At 38.5% G+C, this 22401-nt stretch overlaps 3 long non-coding RNA genes across 4 annotated transcripts; all 3 read left to right on the top strand.

Moving 5' to 3' along the window:
• The first annotated feature begins 6417 nt into the window (after nucleotides 1–6417).
• On the top strand, nucleotides 6418–14732 carry LOC125740372 (uncharacterized). Of its 2 annotated transcripts, none has more exons than XR_007397597.1 (3): nucleotides 6418–6494; nucleotides 6793–6894; nucleotides 13977–14732. It is a non-coding gene; the product is annotated as an uncharacterized LOC125740372 (long non-coding RNA). The 2 variants fall into 2 exon arrangements; XR_007397596.1 differs by lacking the exon at nucleotides 13977–14732 and adding an exon at nucleotides 9668–10423.
• Nucleotides 14733–15044: 312 nt separating this feature from the next.
• Nucleotides 15045–19053, top strand: LOC125740375 (uncharacterized). Its single transcript, XR_007397600.1, has 3 exons — nucleotides 15045–15112; nucleotides 15411–15512; nucleotides 18298–19053. It is a non-coding gene; the product is annotated as an uncharacterized LOC125740375 (long non-coding RNA).
• A 312-nt stretch (nucleotides 19054–19365) lies between these two features.
• On the top strand, nucleotides 19366–20751 carry LOC125740382 (uncharacterized). Its single transcript, XR_007397607.1, has 3 exons — nucleotides 19366–19433; nucleotides 19732–19833; nucleotides 19915–20751. It is a non-coding gene; the product is annotated as an uncharacterized LOC125740382 (long non-coding RNA).
• The last annotated feature ends 1650 nt before the right edge of the window (nucleotides 20752–22401 follow it).

Here is a 22401-nt window from a genome sequence, read left to right as displayed (position 1 = left end):
ACTGTTGAAGGCGGGCCGCATTTCGTCAATAGGGGGCGCTACAACTAAAAACTGCCAATATCTCCTGACTTCCTTGACCGATCCAAATGAAATTTGGCATACATGTACTACTCTGAAGCCTGAGGTCAGGTATCTATCAGGGCAGTCATTAATCATAAAACCCTAGCCACCATCAGCCAATCAAAATCAAGCAGCATTCTGACAGGCCTTTGACAGGCTTAACAACAGCTGATCTGAACAAAAATAGGCTTGTACATTTGTCTCCTAACCACTAGCAATCCCTGCGAAGGCCACACCAATTGTCCACATGGGGGCGCTACAGCGACAGGATTTGCATTTCTGCTTATTTCTATTGAACTGTTAATGATAAAATTGAGATTTGTTACTTATCTAATGCACTGGCCCATGCCAAATTCAAAGCCATGTAGAACTTCATCCTATCTCTTTCCGCTTTTGCGTATTTTATAGGAGTCTAAAAACATGACATTTCGTTAACCTCCTTGGATTTTCAACCAACCTATGTAATTCTGATATCATTCAAATCAGGAGACAGTCCTGGTATACAATTATTCAAAAAATCCTAAACTTTCTATAAGGTACGGCGACCAGCCACATCCAGACCATACAGGTGCCACGCCCACTTCAATCAGACAGCTGTATCTCAGGCCTGCCTCAGCCAATCATGACCAAACTTGAATAAGTCATCAAGGACGGTAGTGGGTAAGGGCCCTCCAAATTTGGTGCCGATCGGTCAAACGGGGGCGCTACAGCAATGCAATATGTGTCTCTAAACCTGCAAAACCAGTGAAAGTGACATTTATCTCATTTCTGTTCAAGTCTCATATTACTGGTAAAAATCCTTTGTACTGCAAGTTCTGTGAGTCATGCCAAATCAAGATATATGTATTGCATAATAACAGTCATCTGCATTCCCTTGTGATATTTAAAAACGGATTAAATGAAATATTCCTATAACTTTAACAATCTACACCCCATGTAAGTGATTCTGGTGTCAAGTCAATCAAGACACTGCCGTCAGGGATGATTATTAAAAAATACCTGACCTTTCTGTATAATATGGCCACCAGCCACACCCAACCTGCATCATTTATAAGCCGATTTCAATCAAACAGCTAAATCTCAGGCGTGCTTCATCCAATCCTCACGAAATTTGATCCACTTATGTAGCACTGGTCTACAGACATACCCTCAAACTTTGATGCCGATCGGTCAAACGGGGGTGCTATGGCCACTATCTGTATACTCCTAAGATCCACCTTAGGTCAAACAGCTAAATCTCAGGCTTGCTTCATCCAATCCTCACAAAATTTCACCCACTAATGTAGCACTGGCCCACAGACAGACCCTCCAACTTTGATGTCGATTGGTCAAACGGGGGCGCTATGGCGACTGTTCATATGTGTCTAAGAGCAAACTTGGCTGAGAAGGCCTAAAAATATTGAATAGAATTTATCCATGGAGCGCAGGCTCCACCTGCTGGCCAAACCATTTCAATTCCTATTTCAATCAAACAGCTAAATCTCAGGCATGCTTCATCCGATTCTCACCAAATTTTACCCACTAATGTAGCACGGCCTCCCAGAGAGACCAACCAACTTTGGTGCCGATCAGTCAAACGGGGGCGCTACAGCCACTGTTCATATATGTCTAAGACCCACCTTAGTTAATTCAGCTGAAATATCCTTATTTTCCATCAAACATTCAAAGATTAATCACCCACTCCTTCATCTGAGTCCATATTTTCAATTTCCTTTTACTGTCCTGCGATCTGACTTTTACAAATTTATCAGCCTTCAATTATACTTTAGGCTGTGTAAACTGCAGCAATTGCAATTTTGTAATAAATTATCTAGCAGGTGGAGCCCTTGCTCCATTTATAAAATGCCATTGAATACTTTCAGCCTTTCTTCTGTCTAAATGATCAGCCTATTCTGTCCATTAGCTTCTCATGCTATTGTAGTAGTATTTCCTACTTTCTGACTATTTAAATGCATTGGCCAGCAATTACAGTCTCTATTTCATGTCCCATTATTATTGAACTTTTCATTTTATGCTGTGTACTCCATGTCTACCCACCTATTCTTTCCATTAGCTTTGGAACCATTTATCACTGCTTGCAGTTATATTTAAGGTTCCAAAGCACGAAGTGCAATGGAACCTTATTGTTTTTCTTAGGATTATTATTATTATTTTTCTGCCCTAAAACTGAATGTACAGCCTAAACCGTAAGTGCTAGAATTATGAAACTTGGTAGGATGATGTCAATTCCTCCCCGCTACTCAGATCATCCGACCCAACCATGTCGGCCAGATGGGGGCGCCGTGGCGCCCTCTAACGCGTTTTGATTGATATCTCCTGTCCTGTTAGTCCTATAATTGAAATTCATATTTCTACTGATAGAGACATCCTTGCCCTACCAACTTGCCATTTGGACTATTAAGCTCCGCCTACTTAGATTTTTTGCTAATTTGCATAATTTGCAAAACCTACTTTTGCTTGTAATTCCTACACCGTCTGACGGAATCAGACAAATGAGGTATCAAACCGATCAGGTCTCTGAGCTGATGAATACTAATTCAAATAACCCTGATATTGGTCTATCATACAGCCACTAGCCACACCCAAAAACTACCTAAATTTAGCTAGTATTTGTCTGACTGTTGTACTACTCTGAAGCCTGAGGTCAGGTATCTATCAGGGCAGTCATTAATCATAAAACCCTAGCCACCATCAGCCAATCAAAATCAAGCAGCATTCTGACAGGCCTTTGACAGGCTTAACAACAGCTGATCTGAACAAAAATAGGCTTGTACATTTGTCTCCTAACCACTAGCAATCCCTGCGAAGGCCACACCAATTGTCCACATGGGGGCGCTACAGCGACAGGATTTGCATTTCTGCTTATTTCTATTGAACTGTTAATGATAAAATTGAGATTTGTTACTTATCTAATGCACTGGCCCATGCCAAATTCAAAGCCATGTAGAACTTCATCCTATCTCTTTCCGCTTGAGGTCAATTTTCTGTTTATGTTAGTGTGCAGGAACCTGTTCAGTGTTCCAGGTTAAGTACATTTTAGATCACGTTCTGATCTATTTTGTGTTCAGCATGTCTTCAGTTTATTCAGTGAATTCACATGCTTACTTGACAGACCTGTACTGTGGAGTACAGCCTTTTGATTAAAAGGTGATACATCAGATGTTAAATCAGATATTTAAATAATAGTATTAAAACACCTAGAAGATGAGTTCTGACAGTAGAATTGGTTTATCCGATATAGTTACCAAATTATGTCATTAAATTGTCGTTATAATTGGGCAGTGCAGTTCAGTCTGAATAAATGTGTCAGCTAAATGCTGTAAATGTTAAAATATGATGAAACAGAAATTACAGAACTTCTGTAGAGGTTGATCAAGACTAAGCATATGAATGTACTTTCGGGTCAGTCCATGCCAAATCAACCAGGGGCTCCATGGGCATCATTCCTGGTTTTGATGAAAACTTGGTATTTAAAATTTGATCCTTATAGAGAACACTGGAAATTCCCCAAGTTTTATTGAAAAATTCTGATGCAGTCCAAAGTTATGGCCCTTTCAAATTTGGGTGCCACGCCCCTTTTTTGCACTCACGAATCACGCATGTAATTTGTAAGGGTTTTCAAGAGACCATATGTTCGCTTCTAAGCATGCTAGAGAGCTGAAAATTGCTCTCCTGGTATACTTTTCCCTGCTCTTTCAGAATCTGGCATTAAAATTAAGCTCACGGGAAGCACTTCAAAGCTATGGACTTGCAAACATCAGTTTTTGGTTCACTTTGGACTGCATCTGAATTTTTCAATAAAACTTGGGGAATTTTCAGTGTTCTCTATAAGGATCAAAATACCAAGTTTTCATCAAAATCAGGAATGATGCGCATGGAACTTTTCTGGACATTGGTTGATTTGGCACGGACTGACCCTTTCACATTTTGCTAATTGTGTACAGGCTGTGTTTTTAAGCCTGTTTATAAAGAGCATGCTGCTGCAGCATTAACAGTTAACAGTTGTTAACAATTAATACTTTATTTGTACTAGCAGTAAAGGTGGACCTTCATTAACGACGTCACTTCCTTGTTTAGGGCCTCGTTAGCATTCAACGGATTTGTTCGTTTAGTTAGAATGAGTAATGGCAGCAGAAGAGCTTGCAGTAAATATTTCTGCCTTAGCAGATGACATGGAAATTAATCGGGTATCAGCAGTAGATGCGTTTGATAGGTCGTTTGTGTTGTCACAGAGGGTAGAGGAACTTACAATCTTAACTGGACTTGATACGAGAAGGGTGCAAACTAATGTAGCTCAGGCGTTACATCAAGTCACGCAGTTGGTTACACGCAGATTGGGGAGACATGCCATCGAGATACCTGTGGTGGCCATTGAGGGCACAAGGAAGTGACGTCGTTAATGAAGGTCCACCTTGATGAGCGGTCTGACAGTTGGGAATTGCAAATTGAGTTTTCTCCCGAACATGCAATGCAATTCCCGGGGACGCCATTGCCATTTGAATAAAGAGGCAACAAGCCCATGGTAATACGAAATGCAATTCAGTGATTTGTTATTCTATTTGTTATTCAAAATATTTTTAAATGAATTAAGGATTTCATAAGCACTTTGCACATTGAAATGCCGATTGCAGAATGTATTTTCAAATTACATGCACAGATTAAATATTGAAATGACAAATGCGTGCTCTGATTGAATATTGAATTGACAATTGCCAAATGAATTTCCATTTGAGTAAAGAGGCAAAAAGCCCATGGCAAAACGAAATGCAATTCAGTGAATTGTCATTCTATTTTTTATTCAAAACATTATGAAATTAATTAAGGATTGCATAAGCACTTTGCACATTGAATTGCCGATTGCAAAATATATTTTCAAATTACATGCACAGATTAAATATTGAAATGAGAAATGCATGCTCTGATTGAATATTGAATTGACAATTGCAAAATGAATTGCCATTTGAATTTTTGTGCTTATAATCTTCCATACTTGTTCAGTCCAAGAGCCGTACGTTTGTATTTGGTTAACGTTTGCTCCCTTAACTGTAATCCTTTATTATGTTTATGATTTAAGTTCTGCATTTTAAGTATGTTTAAATACCTTATTTATGAAGGATGGCATAACATTGCGTTCTTAGTGCAGTCAGCCCATGCTAAGTCGGCTGCAGAGCTATTGTGCTAACTCATTTAAATATTGTTTAAATATAAAAGGCTGTTAATTTATCATTCCGGAACGAGATAATTGCTGTTATTTGGCGGTGTGTGATGTTTACCGGGAGTTCAATTTGGTTGTTGCAGAACCACACGTATATCCCCACGAAAGCAAGTTGCTCTTGTTAATAAAGGCTGGTGGAACGACGGACTGATGCATTCTGACCGATGCACACTCAGGGCTCATAACGCCATAAGCAAGCAACATTAATAGGCGGCACCTCCTTCTTCACAAGTCCCTCTAATGATTAAAATGCATCAGCAGCTGCAAAGCTATTCACAATCGGACGTGCCGTCATCACCCACCTTCACACACAGACTGGGGAGCCCCTTTCAGTCCAGGCAGGAGACCAACACTGAGTCCCGATAAGTGCCAGGCGATGCACGCTCCGGTTAGTACTGAGTTCTCCCCCTTCCTTTAGGCCACTTAAAAAAAAAAATTGGTTCTCGTCCCCTCCCGACCCGCCGAAATGCCTCCGACCCGAATTTTTGTAAAATTTTTATTTCGTAAAAATCGCATGGAAAACGCCCAAGAATGACGAAATTTGAATTTCCCGTGCATTCCACATCGACGATTGTCGATTCGGAACCACTCGGGAACCCTCGGCGCAGATGCCGTTTTCCAGCCATTTTGTTTACACTTACTTTGAGTGGGGAAATTCTCGGATGTTTTCAAGAGGGTCCAGCTGCAGAAGACTGTAGAGTGGAACTCCACAGGAAATATGTCAGCTCCACAGGAAACACGTGATCTTTAAGAACGTAAAGTGGGGCTAATCTTTACGCCGTAAAATGGAGCTCCACAGGAAACACGCCATCTACACTGTGTTTGTACCAAGAGAGAGTCTGGACTAAGTCTTCGAACCTGAAGTAAGTTAAGCGACGCGACAAACATATAAAAATAATATCGTGTGCACACAATATTTGAGTCTAACGTTATGTTGCTTGACGAGCTGTTTTAGCACTTGTCATATAGAGCTGGCTTTCCATGAAAACGTTTAATGTTTACTTTAAAAAAAAAATGTATTTTTGCTCGTTTTGCTGCAAAGTCTTATTAACCATCTGACAGTTACGTGTATTTAGTTAGAAGCCGTAGGCGCAGTAATCCTTACACTTTGTATTGTGTTTTCTGATATTACAGTTGCCATTACATTAAAAGGAACATTGTTTTATAAACCAAATTGTAAACATGGATCCCCGTTTAAAAGCGGCTTTGCTTTTTCAAGGTATGTTGCATCCGATTTCATGCGCAGTGAGTTTGTTGATTTTTACTACATATTTTCGATAATCTTTATAACAAATTCTTTTAATAATTTCACCAACATGACAAGTAGATAGTAATAAGCATTGTTTTTAATAAACATCGTTTGTTGATCTCTGTGGTTTGTCTCAGGTTTTCAGTTTATTTTAGAGGCTTTTAATATTTTACTTAGACCTTTTTCATATGCATGCTATCAGTATGGAATAAATTGCTTAAATATAATTTCATTCAGTTGATTTATACTAGTATATTTTTGCTTACAGACAAAATTATACGGCGGTGCACACTACCATGCCGGGACAAGGTACATTGTCACCCGGACTTGGCTTCCTCCCTACAACTGTGAGCCACTTCAATCCCTTCCTGTAAGTACAAATTTTCCTGGGTGATTATTATTTAGAACTAGTGTAAGAGTACTTCATGTAAAATATTGATCTCCATTTCAGAATGATGCAGAGAGGAAGGACATTATTGTGTTCCCACTATGGACTCCTGGGCATTTTTAGCTTTGTGTATGTAGGAGCACATCAATACCATACAATACACTTAACCGAATAAAAGCCCAAAAGTCTGAGGATGTTAGGATTTTAAGATTTTATTGTAATTGTGTCAGTTACATCTTGGTACAGCTTTAATTTACGCATTTTAAGCCATGGGCAACTACTGTGAATCATTGACTGACTGTTATTGCAATGGCATTGCTTAACACCTTGAGTAACTGTCTCTTAGGTGATGAAGCCAGGTATAAAAGAAATGTTCTTTCTCGACTCATGATGTGCTAAGAAAAGGACATGATTTGGTGGCCACCAATATGTGTCACTCTTGAGGTCAATTTTCTGTTTATGTTAGTGTGCAGGAACCTGTTCAGTGTTCCAGGTTAAGTACATTTTAGATCACGTTCTGATCTATTTTGTGTTCAGCATGTCTTCAGTTTATTCAGTGAATTCACATGCTTACTTGACAGACCTGTACTGTGGAGTACAGCCTTTTGATTAAAAGGTGATACATCAGATGTTAAATCAGATATTTAAATAATAGTATTAAAACACCTAGAAGATGAGTTCTGACAGTAGAATTGGTTTATCCGATATAGTTACCAAATTATGTCATTAAATTGTCGTTATAATTGGGCAGTGCAGTTCAGTCTGAATAAATGTGTCAGCTAAATGCTGTAAATGTTAAAATATGATGAAACAGAAATTACAGAACTTCTGTAGAGGTTGATCAAGACTAAGCATATGAATGTACTTTCGGGTCAGTCCATGCCAAATCAACCAGGGGCTCCATGGGCATCATTCCTGGTTTTGATGAAAACTTGGTATTTAAAATTTGATCCTTATAGAGAACACTGGAAATTCCCCAAGTTTTATTGAAAAATTCTGATGCAGTCCAAAGTTATGGCCCTTTCAAATTTGGGTGCCACGCCCCTTTTTTGCACTCACGAATCACGCATGTAATTTGTAAGGGTTTTCAAGAGACCATATGTTCGCTTCTAAGCATGCTAGAGAGCTGAAAATTGCTCTCCTGGTATACTTTTCCCTGCTCTTTCAGAATCTGGCATTAAAATTAAGCTCACGGGAAGCACTTCAAAGCTATGGACTTGCAAACATCAGTTTTTGGTTCACTTTGGACTGCATCTGAATTTTTCAATAAAACTTGGGGAATTTTCAGTGTTCTCTATAAGGATCAAAATACCAAGTTTTCATCAAAATCAGGAATGATGCGCATGGAACTTTTCTGGACGTTGGTTGATTTGGCACGGACTGACCCTTTCACATTTTGCTAATTGTGTACAGGCTGTGTTTTTAAGCCTGTTTATAAAGAGCATGCTGCTGCAGCATTAACAGTTAACAGTTGTTAACAATTAATACTTTATTTGTACTAGCAGTAAAGGTGGACCTTCATTAACGACGTCACTTCCTTGTTTAGGGCCTCGTTAGCATTCAACGGATTTGTTCGTTTAGTTAGAATGAGTAATGGCAGCAGAAGAGCTTGCAGTAAATATTTCTGCCTTAGCAGATGACATGGAAATTAATCGGGTATCAGCAGTAGATGCGTTTGATAGGTCGTTTGTGTTGTCACAGAGGGTAGAGGAACTTACAATCTTAACTGGACTTGATACGAGAAGGGTGCAAACTAATGTAGCTCAGGCGTTACATCAAGTCACGCAGTTGGTTACACGCAGATTGGGGAGACATGCCATCGAGATACCTGTGGTGGCCATTGAGGGCACAAGGAAGTGACGTCGTTAATGAAGGTCCACCTTGATGAGCGGTCTGACAGTTGGGAATTGCAAATTGAGTTTTCTCCCGAACATGCAATGCAATTCCCGGGGACGCCATTGCCATTTGAATAAAGAGGCAACAAGCCCATGGTAATACGAAATGCAATTCAGTGATTTGTTATTCAAAATATTTTTAAATGAATTAAGGATTTCATAAGCACTTTGCACATTGAAATGCCGATTGCAGAATGTATTTTCAAATTACATGCACAGATTAAATATTGAAATGACAAATGCGTGCTCTGATTGAATATTGAATTGACAATTGCCAAATGAATTTCCATTTGAGTAAAGAGGCAAAAAGCCCATGGCAAAACGAAATGCAATTCAGTGAATTGTCATTCTATTTTTTATTCAAAACATTATGAAATTAATTAAGGATTGCATAAGCACTTTGCACATTGAATTGCCGATTGCAAAATATATTTTCAAATTACATGCACAGATTAAATATTGAAATGAGAAATGCATGCTCTGATTGAATATTGAATTGACAATTGCAAAATGAATTGCCATTTGAATTTTTGTGCTTATAATCTTCCATACTTGTTCAGTCCAAGAGCCGTACGTTTGTATTTGGTTAACGTTTGCTCCCTTAACTGTAATCCTTTATTATGTTTATGATTTAAGTTCTGCATTTTAAGTATGTTTAAATACCTTATTTATGAAGGATGGCATAACATTGCGTTCTTAGTGCAGTCAGCCCATGCTAAGTCGGCTGCAGAGCTATTGTGCTAACTCATTTAAATATTGTTTAAATATAAAAGGCTGTTAATTTATCATTCCGGAACGAGATAATTGCTGTTATTTGGCGGTGTGTGATGTTTACCGGGAGTTCAATTTGGTTGTTGCAGAACCACACGTATATCCCCACGAAAGCAAGTTGCTCTTGTTAATAAAGGCTGGTGGAACGACGGACTGATGCATTCTGACCGATGCACACTCAGGGCTCATAACGCCATAAGCAAGCAACATTAATAGGCGGCACCTCCTTCTTCACAAGTCCCTCTAATGATTAAAATGCATCAGCAGCTGCAAAGCTATTCACAATCGGACGTGCCATCATCACCCACCTTCACACACAGACTGGGGAGCCCCTTTCAGTCCAGGCAGGAGACCAACACTGAGTCCCGATAAGTGCCAGGCGATGCACGCTCCGGTTAGTACTGAGTTCTCCCCCTTCCTTTAGGCCACTTAAAAAAAAAAATTGGTTCTCGTCCCCTCCCGACCCGCCGAAATGCCTCCGACCCGAATTTTTTTAAAATTTTTATTTCGTAAAAATCGCATGGAAAACGCCCAAGAATGACGAAATTTGAATTTCCCGTGCATTCCACATCGACGATTGTCGATTCGGAACCACTCGGGAACCCTCGGCGCAGATGCCGTTTTCCAGCCATTTTGTTTACACTTACTTTGAGTGGGGAAATTCTCGGATGTTTTCAAGAGGGTCCAGCTGCAGAAGACTGTAGAGTGGAACTCCACAGGAAATATGTCAGCTCCACAGGAAACACGTGATCTTTAAGAACGTAAAGTGGGGCTAATCTTTACGCCGTAAAATGGAGCTCCACAGGAAACACGCCATCTACACTGTGTTTGTACCAAGAGAGAGTCTGGACTAAGTCTTCGAACCTGAAGTAAGTTAAGCGACGCGACAAACATATAAAAATAATATCGTGTGCACACAATATTTGAGTCTAACGTTATGTTGCTTGACGAGCTGTTTTAGCACTTGTCATATAGAGCTGGCTTTCCATGAAAACGTTTAATGTTTACTTTAAAAAAAAAATTTATTTTTGCTCGTTTTGCTGCAAAGTCTTATTAACCATCTGACAGTTACGTGTATTTAGTTAGAAGCCGTAGGCGCAGTAATCCTTACACTTTGTATTGTGTTTTCTGATATTACAGTTGCCATTACATTAAAAGGAACATTGTTTTATAAACCAAATTGTAAACATGGATCCCCGTTTAAAAGCGGCTTTGCTTTTTCAAGGTATGTTGCATCCGATTTCATGCGCAGTGAGTTTGTTGATTTTTACTACATATTTTCGATAATCTTTATAACAAATTCTTTTAATAATTTCACCAACATGACAAGTAGATAGTAATAAGCATTGTTTTTAATAAACATCGTTTGTTGATCTCTGTGGTTTGTCTCAGGTTTTCAGTTTATTTTAGAGGCTTTTAATATTTTACTTAGACCTTTTTCATATGCATGCTATCAGTATGGAATAAATTGCTTAAATATAATTTCATTCAGTTGATTTATACTAGTATATTTTTGCTTACAGACAAAATTATACGGCGGTGCACACTACCATGCCGGGACAAGGTACATTGTCACCCGGACTTGGCTTCCTCCCTACAACTGTGAGCCACTTCAATCCCTTCCTGTAAGTACAAATTTTCCTGGGTGATTATTATTTAGAACTAGTGTAAGAGTACTTCATGTAAAATATTGATCTCCATTTCAGAATGATGCAGAGAGGAAGGACATTATTGTGTTCCCACTATGGACTCCTGGGCATTTTTAGCTTTGTGTATGTAGGAGCACATCAATACCATACAATACACTTAACCGAATAAAAGCCCAAAAGTCTGAGGATGTTAGGATTTTAAGATTTTATTGTAATTGTGTCAGTTACATCTTGGTACAGCTTTAATTTACGCATTTTAAGCCATGGGCAACTACTGTGAATCATTGACTGACTGTTATTGCAATGGCATTGCTTAACACCTTGAGTAACTGTCTCTTAGGTGATGAAGCCAGGTATAAAAGAAATGTTCTTTCTCGACTCATGATGTGCTAAGAAAAGGACATGATTTGGTGGCCACCAATATGTGTCACTCTTGAGGTCAATTTTCTGTTTATGTTAGTGTGCAGGAACCTGTTCAGTGTTCCAGGTTAAGTACATTTTAGATCACGTTCTGATCTATTTTGTGTTCAGCATGTCTTCAGTTTATTCAGTGAATTCACATGCTTACTTGACAGACCTGTACTGTGGAGTACAGCCTTTTGATTAAAAGGTGATACATCAGATGTTAAATCAGATATTTAAATAATAGTATTAAAACACCTAGAAGATGAGTTCTGACAGTAGAATTGGTTTATCCGATATAGTTACCAAATTATGTCATTAAATTGTCGTTATAATTGGGCAGTGCAGTTCAGTCTGAATAAATGTGTCAGCTAAATGCTGTAAATGTTAAAATATGATGAAACAGAAATTACAGAACTTCTGTAGAGGTTGATCAAGACTAAGCATATGAATGTACTTTCGGGTCAGTCCATGCCAAATCAACCAGGGGCTCCATGGGCATCATTCCTGGTTTTGATGAAAACTTGGTATTTAAAATTTGATCCTTATAGAGAACACTGGAAATTCCCCAAGTTTTATTGAAAAATTCTGATGCAGTCCAAAGTTATGGCCCTTTCAAATTTGGGTGCCACGCCCCTTTTTTGCACTCACGAATCACGCATGTAATTTGTAAGGGTTTTCAAGAGACCATATGTTCGCTTCTAAGCATGCTAGAGAGCTGAAAATTGCTCTCCTGGTATACTTTTCCCTGCTCTTTCAGAATCTGGCATTAAAATTAAGCTCACGGGAAGCACTTCAAAGCTATGGACTTGCAAACATCAGTTTTTGGTTCACTTTGGACTGCATCTGAATTTTTCAATAAAACTTGGGGAATTTTCAGTGTTCTCTATAAGGATCAAAATACCAAGTTTTCATCAAAATCAGGAATGATGCGCATGGAACTTTTCTGGACGTTGGTTGATTTGGCACGGACTGACCCTTTCACATTTTGCTAATTGTGTACAGGCTGTGTTTTTAAGCCTGTTTATAAAGAGCATGCTGCTGCAGCATTAACAGTTAACAGTTGTTAACAATTAATACTTTATTTGTACTAGCAGTAAAGGTGGACCTTCATTAACGACGTCACTTCCTTGTTTAGGGCCTCGTTAGCATTCAACGGATTTGTTCGTTTAGTTAGAATGAGTAATGGCAGCAGAAGAGCTTGCAGTAAATATTTCTGCCTTAGCAGATGACATGGAAATTAATCGGGTATCAGCAGTAGATGCGTTTGATAGGTCGTTTGTGTTGTCACAGAGGGTAGAGGAACTTACAATCTTAACTGGACTTGATACGAGAAGGGTGCAAACTAATGTAGCTCAGGCGTTACATCAAGTCACGCAGTTGGTTACACGCAGATTGGGGAGACATGCCATCGAGATACCTGTGGTGGCCATTGAGGGCACAAGGAAGTGACGTCGTTAATGAAGGTCCACCTTGATGAGCGGTCTGACAGTTGGGAATTGCAAATTGAGTTTTCTCCCGAACATGCAATGCAATTCCCGGGGACGCCATTGCCATTTGAATAAAGAGGCAACAAGCCCATGGTAATACGAAATGCAATTCAGTGATTTGTTATTCAAAATATTTTTAAATGAATTAAGGATTTCATAAGCACTTTGCACATTGAAATGCCGATTGCAGAATGTATTTTCAAATTACATGCACAGATTAAATATTGAAATGACAAATGCGTGCTCTGATTGAATATTGAATTGACAATTGCCAAATGAATTTCCATTTGAGTAAAGAGGCAAAAAGCCCATGGCAAAACGAAATGCAATTCAGTGAATTGTCATTCTATTTTTTATTCAAAACATTATGAAATTAATTAAGGATTGCATAAGCACTTTGCACATTGAATTGCCGATTGCAAAATATATTTTCAAATTACATGCACAGATTAAATATTGAAATGAGAAATGCATGCTCTGATTGAATATTGAATTGACAATTGCAAAATGAATTGCCATTTGAATTTTTGTGCTTATAATCTTCCATACTTGTTCAGTCCAAGAGCCGTACGTTTGTATTTGGTTAACGTTTGCTCCCTTAACTGTAATCCTTTATTATGTTTATGATTTAAGTTCTGCATTTTAAGTATGTTTAAATACCTTATTTATGAAGGATGGCATAACATTGCGTTCTTAGTGCAGTCAGCCCATGCTAAGTCGGCTGCAGAGCTATTGTGCTAACTCATTTAAATATTGTTTAAATATAAAAGGCTGTTAATTTATCATTCCGGAACGAGATAATTGCTGTTATTTGGCGGTGTGTGATGTTTACCGGGAGTTCAATTTGGTTGTTGCAGAACCACACGTATATCCCCACGAAAGCAAGTTGCTCTTGTTAATAAAGGCTGGTGGAACGACGGACTGATGCATTCTGACCGATGCACACTCAGGGCTCATAACGCCATAAGCAAGCAACATTAATAGGCGGCACCTCCTTCTTCACAAGTCCCTCTAATGATTAAAATGCATCAGCAGCTGCAAAGCTATTCACAATCGGACGTGCCATCATCACCCACCTTCACACACAGACTGGGGAGCCCCTTTCAGTCCAGGCAGGAGACCAACACTGAGTCCCGATAAGTGCCAGGCGATGCACGCTCCGGTTAGTACTGAGTTCTCCCCCTTCCTTTAGGCCACTTAAAAAAAAAAATTGGTTCTCGTCCCCTCCCGACCCGCCGAAATGCCTCCGACCCGAATTTTTTTAAAATTTTTATTTCGTAAAAATCGCATGGAAAACGCCCAAGAATGACGAAATTTGAATTTCCCGTGCATTCCACATCGACGATTGTCGATTCGGAACCACTCGGGAACCCTCGGCGCAGATGCCGTTTTCCAGCCATTTTGTTTACACTTACTTTGAGTGGGGAAATTCTCGGATGTTTTCAAGAGGGTCCAGCTGCAGAAGACTGTAGAGTGGAACTCCACAGGAAATATGTCAGCTCCACAGGAAACACGTGATCTTTAAGAACGTAAAGTGGGGCTAATCTTTACGCCGTAAAATGGAGCTCCACAGGAAACACGCCATCTACACTGTGTTTGTACCAAGAGAGAGTCTGGACTAAGTCTTCGAACCTGAAGTAAGTTAAGCGACGCGACAAACATATAAAAATAATATCGTGTGCACACAATATTTGAGTCTAACGTTATGTTGCTTGACGAGCTGTTTTAGCACTTGTCATATAGAGCTGGCTTTCCATGAAAACGTTTAATGTTTACTTTAAAAAAAAAATGTATTTTTGCTCGTTTTGCTGCAAAGTCTTATTAACCATCTGACAGTTACGTGTATTTAGTTAGAAGCCGTAGGCGCAGTAATCCTTACACTTTGTATTGTGTTTTCTGATATTACAGTTGCCATTACATTAAAAGGAACATTGTTTTATAAACCAAATTGTAAACATGGATCCCCGTTTAAAAGCGGCTTTGCTTTTTCAAGGTATGTTGCATCCGATTTCATGCGCAGTGAGTTTGTTGATTTTTACTACATATTTTCGATAATCTTTATAACAAATTCTTTTAATAATTTCACCAACATGACAAGTAGATAGTAATAAGCATTGTTTTTAATAAACATCGTTTGTTGATCTCTGTGGTTTGTCTCAGGTTTTCAGTTTATTTTAGAGGCTTTTAATATTTTACTTAGACCTTTTTCATATGCATGCTATCAGTATGGAATAAATTGCTTAAATATAATTTCATTCAGTTGATTTATACTAGTATATTTTTGCTTACAGACAAAATTATACGGCGGTGCACACTACCATGCCGGGACAAGGTACATTGTCACCCGGACTTGGCTTCCTCCCTACAACTGTGAGCCACTTCAATCCCTTCCTGTAAGTACAAATTTTCCTGGGTGATTATTATTTAGAACTAGTGTAAGAGTACTTCATGTAAAATATTGATCTCCATTTCAGAATGATGCAGAGAGGAAGGACATTATTGTGTTCCCACTATGGACTCCTGGGCATTTTTAGCTTTGTGTATGTAGGAGCACATCAATACCATACAATACACTTAACCGAATAAAAGCCCAAAAGTCTGAGGATGTTAGGATTTTAAGATTTTATTGTAATTGTGTCAGTTACATCTTGGTACAGCTTTAATTTACGCATTTTAAGCCATGGGCAACTACTGTGAATCATTGACTGACTGTTATTGCAATGGCATTGCTTAACACCTTGAGTAACTGTCTCTTAGGTGATGAAGCCAGGTATAAAAGAAATGTTCTTTCTCGACTCATGATGTGCTAAGAAAAGGACATGATTTGGTGGCCACCAATATGTGTCACTCTTGAGGTCAATTTTCTGTTTATGTTAGTGTGCAGGAACCTGTTCAGTGTTCCAGGTTAAGTACATTTTAGATCACGTTCTGATCTATTTTGTGTTCAGCATGTCTTCAGTTTATTCAGTGAATTCACATGCTTACTTGACAGACCTGTACTGTGGAGTACAGCCTTTTGATTAAAAGGTGATACATCAGATGTTAAATCAGATATTTAAATAATAGTATTAAAACACCTAGAAGATGAGTTCTGACAGTAGAATTGGTTTATCCGATATAGTTACCAAATTATGTCATTAAATTGTCGTTATAATTGGGCAGTGCAGTTCAGTCTGAATAAATGTGTCAGCTAAATGCTGTAAATGTTAAAATATGATGAAACAGAAATTACAGAACTTCTGTAGAGGTTGATCAAGACTAAGCATATGAATGTACTTTCGGGTCAGTCCATGCCAAATCAACCAGGGGCTCCATGGGCATCATTCCTGGTTTTGATGAAAACTTGGTATTTAAAATTTGATCCTTATAGAGAACACTGGAAATTCCCCAAGTTTTATTGAAAAATTCTGATGCAGTCCAAAGTTATGGCCCTTTCAAATTTGGGTGCCACGCCCCTTTTTTGCACTCACGAATCACGCATGTAATTTGTAAGGGTTTTCAAGAGACCATATGTTCGCTTCTAAGCATGCTAGAGAGCTGAAAATTGCTCTCCTGGTATACTTTTCCCTGCTCTTTCAGAATCTGGCATTAAAATTAAGCTCACGGGAAGCACTTCAAAGCTATGGACTTGCAAACATCAGTTTTTGGTTCACTTTGGACTGCATCTGAATTTTTCAATAAAACTTGGGGAATTTTCAGTGTTCTCTATAAGGATCAAAATACCAAGTTTTCATCAAAATCAGGAATGATGCGCATGGAACTTTTCTGGACGTTGGTTGATTTGGCACGGACTGACCCTTTCACATTTTGCTAATTGTGTACAGGCTGTGTTTTTAAGCCTGTTTATAAAGAGCATGCTGCTGCAGCATTAACAGTTAACAGTTGTTAACAATTAATACTTTATTTGTACTAGCAGTAAAGGTGGACCTTCATTAACGACGTCACTTCCTTGTTTAGGGCCTCGTTAGCATTCAACGGATTTGTTCGTTTAGTTAGAATGAGTAATGGCAGCAGAAGAGCTTGCAGTAAATATTTCTGCCTTAGCAGATGACATGGAAATTAATCGGGTATCAGCAGTAGATGCGTTTGATAGGTTGTTTGTGTTGTCACAGAGGGTAGAGGAACTTACAATCTTAACTGGACTTGATACGAGAAGGGTGCAAACTAATGTAGCTCAGGCGTTACATCAAGTCACGCAGTTGGTTACACGCAGATTGGGGAGACATGCCATCGAGATACCTGTGGTGGCCATTGAGGGCACAAGGAAGTGACGTCGTTAATGAAGGTCCACCTTGATGAGCGGTCTGACAGTTGGGAATTGCAAATTGAGTTTTCTCCCGAACATGCAATGCAATTCCCGGGGACGCCATTGCCATTTGAATAAAGAGGCAACAAGCCCATGGTAATACGAAATGCAATTCAGTGATTTGTTATTCTATTTGTTATTCAAAATATTTTTAAATGAATTAAGGATTTCATAAGCACTTTGCACATTGAAATGCCGATTGCAGAATGTATTTTCAAATTACATGCACAGATTAAATATTGAAATGACAAATGCGTGCTCTGATTGAATATTGAATTGACAATTGCCAAATGAATTTCCATTTGAGTAAAGAGGCAAAAAGCCCATGGCAAAACGAAATGCAATTCAGTGAATTGTCATTCTATTTTTTATTCAAAACATTATGAAATTAATTAAGGATTGCATAAGCACTTTGCACATTGAATTGCCGATTGCAAAATATATTTTCAAATTACATGCACAGATTAAATATTGAAATGAGAAATGCATGCTCTGATTGAATATTGAATTGACAATTGCAAAATGAATTGCCATTTGAATTTTTGTGCTTATAATCTTCCATACTTGTTCAGTCCAAGAGCCGTACGTTTGTATTTGGTTAACGTTTGCTCCCTTAACTGTAATCCTTTATTATGTTTATGATTTAAGTTCTGCATTTTAAGTATGTTTAAATACCTTATTTATGAAGGATGGCATAACATTGCGTTCTTAGTGCAGTCAGCCCATGCTAAGTCGGCTGCAGAGCTATTGTGCTAACTCATTTAAATATTGTTTAAATATAAAAGGCTGTTAATTTATCATTCCGGAACGAGATAATTGCTGTTATTTGGCGGTGTGTGATGTTTACCGGGAGTTCAATTTGGTTGTTGCAGAACCACACGTATATCCCCACGAAAGCAAGTTGCTCTTGTTAATAAAGGCTGGTGGAACGACGGACTGATGCATTCTGACCGATGCACACTCAGGGCTCATAACGCCATAAGCAAGCAACATTAATAGGCGGCACCTCCTTCTTCACAAGTCCCTCTAATGATTAAAATGCATCAGCAGCTGCAAAGCTATTCACAATCGGACGTGCCGTCATCACCCACCTTCACACACAGACTGGGGAGCCCCTTTCAGTCCAGGCAGGAGACCAACACTGAGTCCCGATAAGTGCCAGGCGATGCACGCTCCGGTTAGTACTGAGTTCTCCCCCTTCCTTTAGGCCACTTAAAAAAAAAAATTGGTTCTCGTCCCCTCCCGACCCGCCGAAATGCCTCCGACCCGAATTTTTGTAAAATTTTTATTTCGTAAAAATCGCATGGAAAACGCCCAAGAATGACGAAATTTGAATTTCCCGTGCATTCCACATCGACGATTGTCGATTCGGAACCACTCGGGAACCCTCGGCGCAGATGCCGTTTTCCAGCCATTTTGTTTACACTTACTTTGAGTGGGGAAATTCTCGGATGTTTTCAAGAGGGTCCAGCTGCAGAAGACTGTAGAGTGGAACTCCACAGGAAATATGTCAGCTCCACAGGAAACACGTGATCTTTAAGAACGTAAAGTGGGGCTAATCTTTACGCCGTAAAATGGAGCTCCACAGGAAACACGCCATCTACACTGTGTTTGTACCAAGAGAGAGTCTGGACTAAGTCTTCGAACCTGAAGTAAGTTAAGCGACGCGACAAACATATAAAAATAATATCGTGTGCACACAATATTTGAGTCTAACGTTATGTTGCTTGACGAGCTGTTTTAGCACTTGTCATATAGAGCTGGCTTTCCATGAAAACGTTTAATGTTTACTTTAAAAAAAAAATGTATTTTTGCTCGTTTTGCTGCAAAGTCTTATTAACCATCTGACAGTTACGTGTATTTAGTTAGAAGCCGTAGGCGCAGTAATCCTTACACTTTGTATTGTGTTTTCTGATATTACAGTTGCCATTACATTAAAAGGAACATTGTTTTATAAACCAAATTGTAAACATGGATCCCCGTTTAAAAGCGGCTTTGCTTTTTCAAGGTATGTTGCATCCGATTTCATGCGCAGTGAGTTTGTTGATTTTTACTACATATTTTCGATAATCTTTATAACAAATTCTTTTAATAATTTCACCAACATGACAAGTAGATAGTAATAAGCATTGTTTTTAATAAACATCGTTTGTTGATCTCTGTGGTTTGTCTCAGGTTTTCAGTTTATTTTAGAGGCTTTTAATATTTTACTTAGACCTTTTTCATATGCATGCTATCAGTATGGAATAAATTGCTTAAATATAATTTCATTCAGTTGATTTATACTAGTATATTTTTGCTTACAGACAAAATTATACGGCGGTGCACACTACCATGCCGGGACAAGGTACATTGTCACCCGGACTTGGCTTCCTCCCTACAACTGTGAGCCACTTCAATCCCTTCCTGTAAGTACAAATTTTCCTGGGTGATTATTATTTAGAACTAGTGTAAGAGTACTTCATGTAAAATATTGATCTCCATTTCAGAATGATGCAGAGAGGAAGGACATTATTGTGTTCCCACTATGGACTCCTGGGCATTTTTAGCTTTGTGTATGTAGGAGCACATCAATACCATACAATACACTTAACCGAATAAAAGCCCAAAAGTCTGAGGATGTTAGGATTTTAAGATTTTATTGTAATTGTGTCAGTTACATCTTGGTACAGCTTTAATTTACGCATTTTAAGCCATGGGCAACTACTGTGAATCATTGACTGACTGTTATTGCAATGGCATTGCTTAACACCTTGAGTAACTGTCTCTTAGGTGATGAAGCCAGGTATAAAAGAAATGTTCTTTCTCGACTCATGATGTGCTAAGAAAAGGACATGATTTGGTGGCCACCAATATGTGTCACTCTTGAGGTCAATTTTCTGTTTATGTTAGTGTGCAGGAACCTGTTCAGTGTTCCAGGTTAAGTACATTTTAGATCACGTTCTGATCTATTTTGTGTTCAGCATGTCTTCAGTTTATTCAGTGAATTCACATGCTTACTTGACAGACCTGTACTGTGGAGTACAGCCTTTTGATTAAAAGGTGATACATCAGATGTTAAATCAGATATTTAAATAATAGTATTAAAACACCTAGAAGATGAGTTCTGACAGTAGAATTGGTTTATCCGATATAGTTACCAAATTATGTCATTAAATTGTCGTTATAATTGGGCAGTGCAGTTCAGTCTGAATAAATGTGTCAGCTAAATGCTGTAAATGTTAAAATATGATGAAACAGAAATTACAGAACTTCTGTAGAGGTTGATCAAGACTAAGCATATGAATGTACTTTCGGGTCAGTCCATGCCAAATCAACCAGGGGCTCCATGGGCATCATTCCTGGTTTTGATGAAAACTTGGTATTTAAAATTTGATCCTTATAGAGAACACTGGAAATTCCCCAAGTTTTATTGAAAAATTCTGATGCAGTCCAAAGTTATGGCCCTTTCAAATTTGGGTGCCACGCCCCTTTTTTGCACTCACGAATCACGCATGTAATTTGTAAGGGTTTTCAAGAGACCATATGTTCGCTTCTAAGCATGCTAGAGAGCTGAAAATTGCTCTCCTGGTATACTTTTCCCTGCTCTTTCAGAATCTGGCATTAAAATTAAGCTCACGGGAAGCACTTCAAAGCTATGGACTTGCAAACATCAGTTTTTGGTTCACTTTGGACTGCATCTGAATTTTTCAATAAAACTTGGGGAATTTTCAGTGTTCTCTATAAGGATCAAAATACCAAGTTTTCATCAAAATCAGGAATGATGCGCATGGAACTTTTCTGGACATTGGTTGATTTGGCACGGACTGACCCTTTCACATTTTGCTAATTGTGTACAGGCTGTGTTTTTAAGCCTGTTTATAAAGAGCATGCTGCTGCAGCATTAACAGTTAACAGTTGTTAACAATTAATACTTTATTTGTACTAGCAGTAATTTCTGTATGTTATATCTTAAAATAACAGGAAGCTTGCAGAGAATATCAGTCCAGGGGAGTGGTCTGAAATGAATGGCTTTGAGTTGGAGGTATGTGATCATGTGTGTGATTATATAGAGATTTTCTAATACAGGTATATTGATGAAATGTGATTAAAGAGTGTTTTATCCCATTGTGATAATAAAGGGGTTTCCAAGCCAAGACTTTGAGGTTGACTGTGGCATCTACATGTTGATGGTAAGATTCGTCATTCAGATATTTTTGGACTGTCAAGATGCTTTTGAGAATAAGTCATGAACATTGACATTTATTTTTTAATTGACAGTCTGCTTTATATGTGGTGCTGGATGCTCCCTTTTATTACACCATAGTAAGTAGCTCTTTTTAGAGAGCAATAAAGTATGTGTGCAAAGAAGTCACTAAATGACACTAAATTGATTTTTAATAGTTAGACATGCCGAAATTGCGGAAATGGTGGTGCCTGCTGCTAATGGAAAACTTCGATCTCCGAAGGTCAGTGTGTGTGTGTATCTGTTAAGTTTGACTGAAAAATGAAATTAAAGACACATTATTAATATCAGTATTTCTCCATTATAAGTTATGGGAAGGTATTTGCACACTGGACAAAGGAATCAGAGGCTGTGCTGAGAGGTGAACATGCACCTGTATTCAGACTAAGAAAGCGCAAATCTGTGGAACTTAGCCTGGTCAGTGCACACTTTAAACCTTACTTTTAGCAGTAAATTGTTTTACTTCTGAAAAAGTGTTATAATAATGTTTCTTCCTATGCTTCTGACAGAAACCAGCAGAAGGGATGTGCTGGATGGAGACAACATAGAATCCAAGGAGCCATTCCTCTTTGGTTTTCAGGTCCAAGAGGACATGGAATTATTTTTACAGGCCTGTGTTGACCAGCGGGGCCTTCGGGTTAATGCTGTCTGTTATAAGAATGATTAAATTACTGGCACATGAGTGTGTTGATTATTATTTTTTTATTTCATCCTGTTTGTTGTTGCCTTCTAAATAAATGTAACAGTTTAT

Source organism: Brienomyrus brachyistius, chromosome 4 (genome assembly GCF_023856365.1).
Source record: "Brienomyrus brachyistius isolate T26 chromosome 4, BBRACH_0.4, whole genome shotgun sequence".
In the NCBI taxonomy this organism is placed as follows: Eukaryota; Metazoa; Chordata; class Actinopteri; order Osteoglossiformes; family Mormyridae; genus Brienomyrus; species Brienomyrus brachyistius.
The sequence above is the reverse complement of the archived record's forward strand: the minus strand, read 5'-3'. Positions and strand labels throughout refer to the sequence as shown.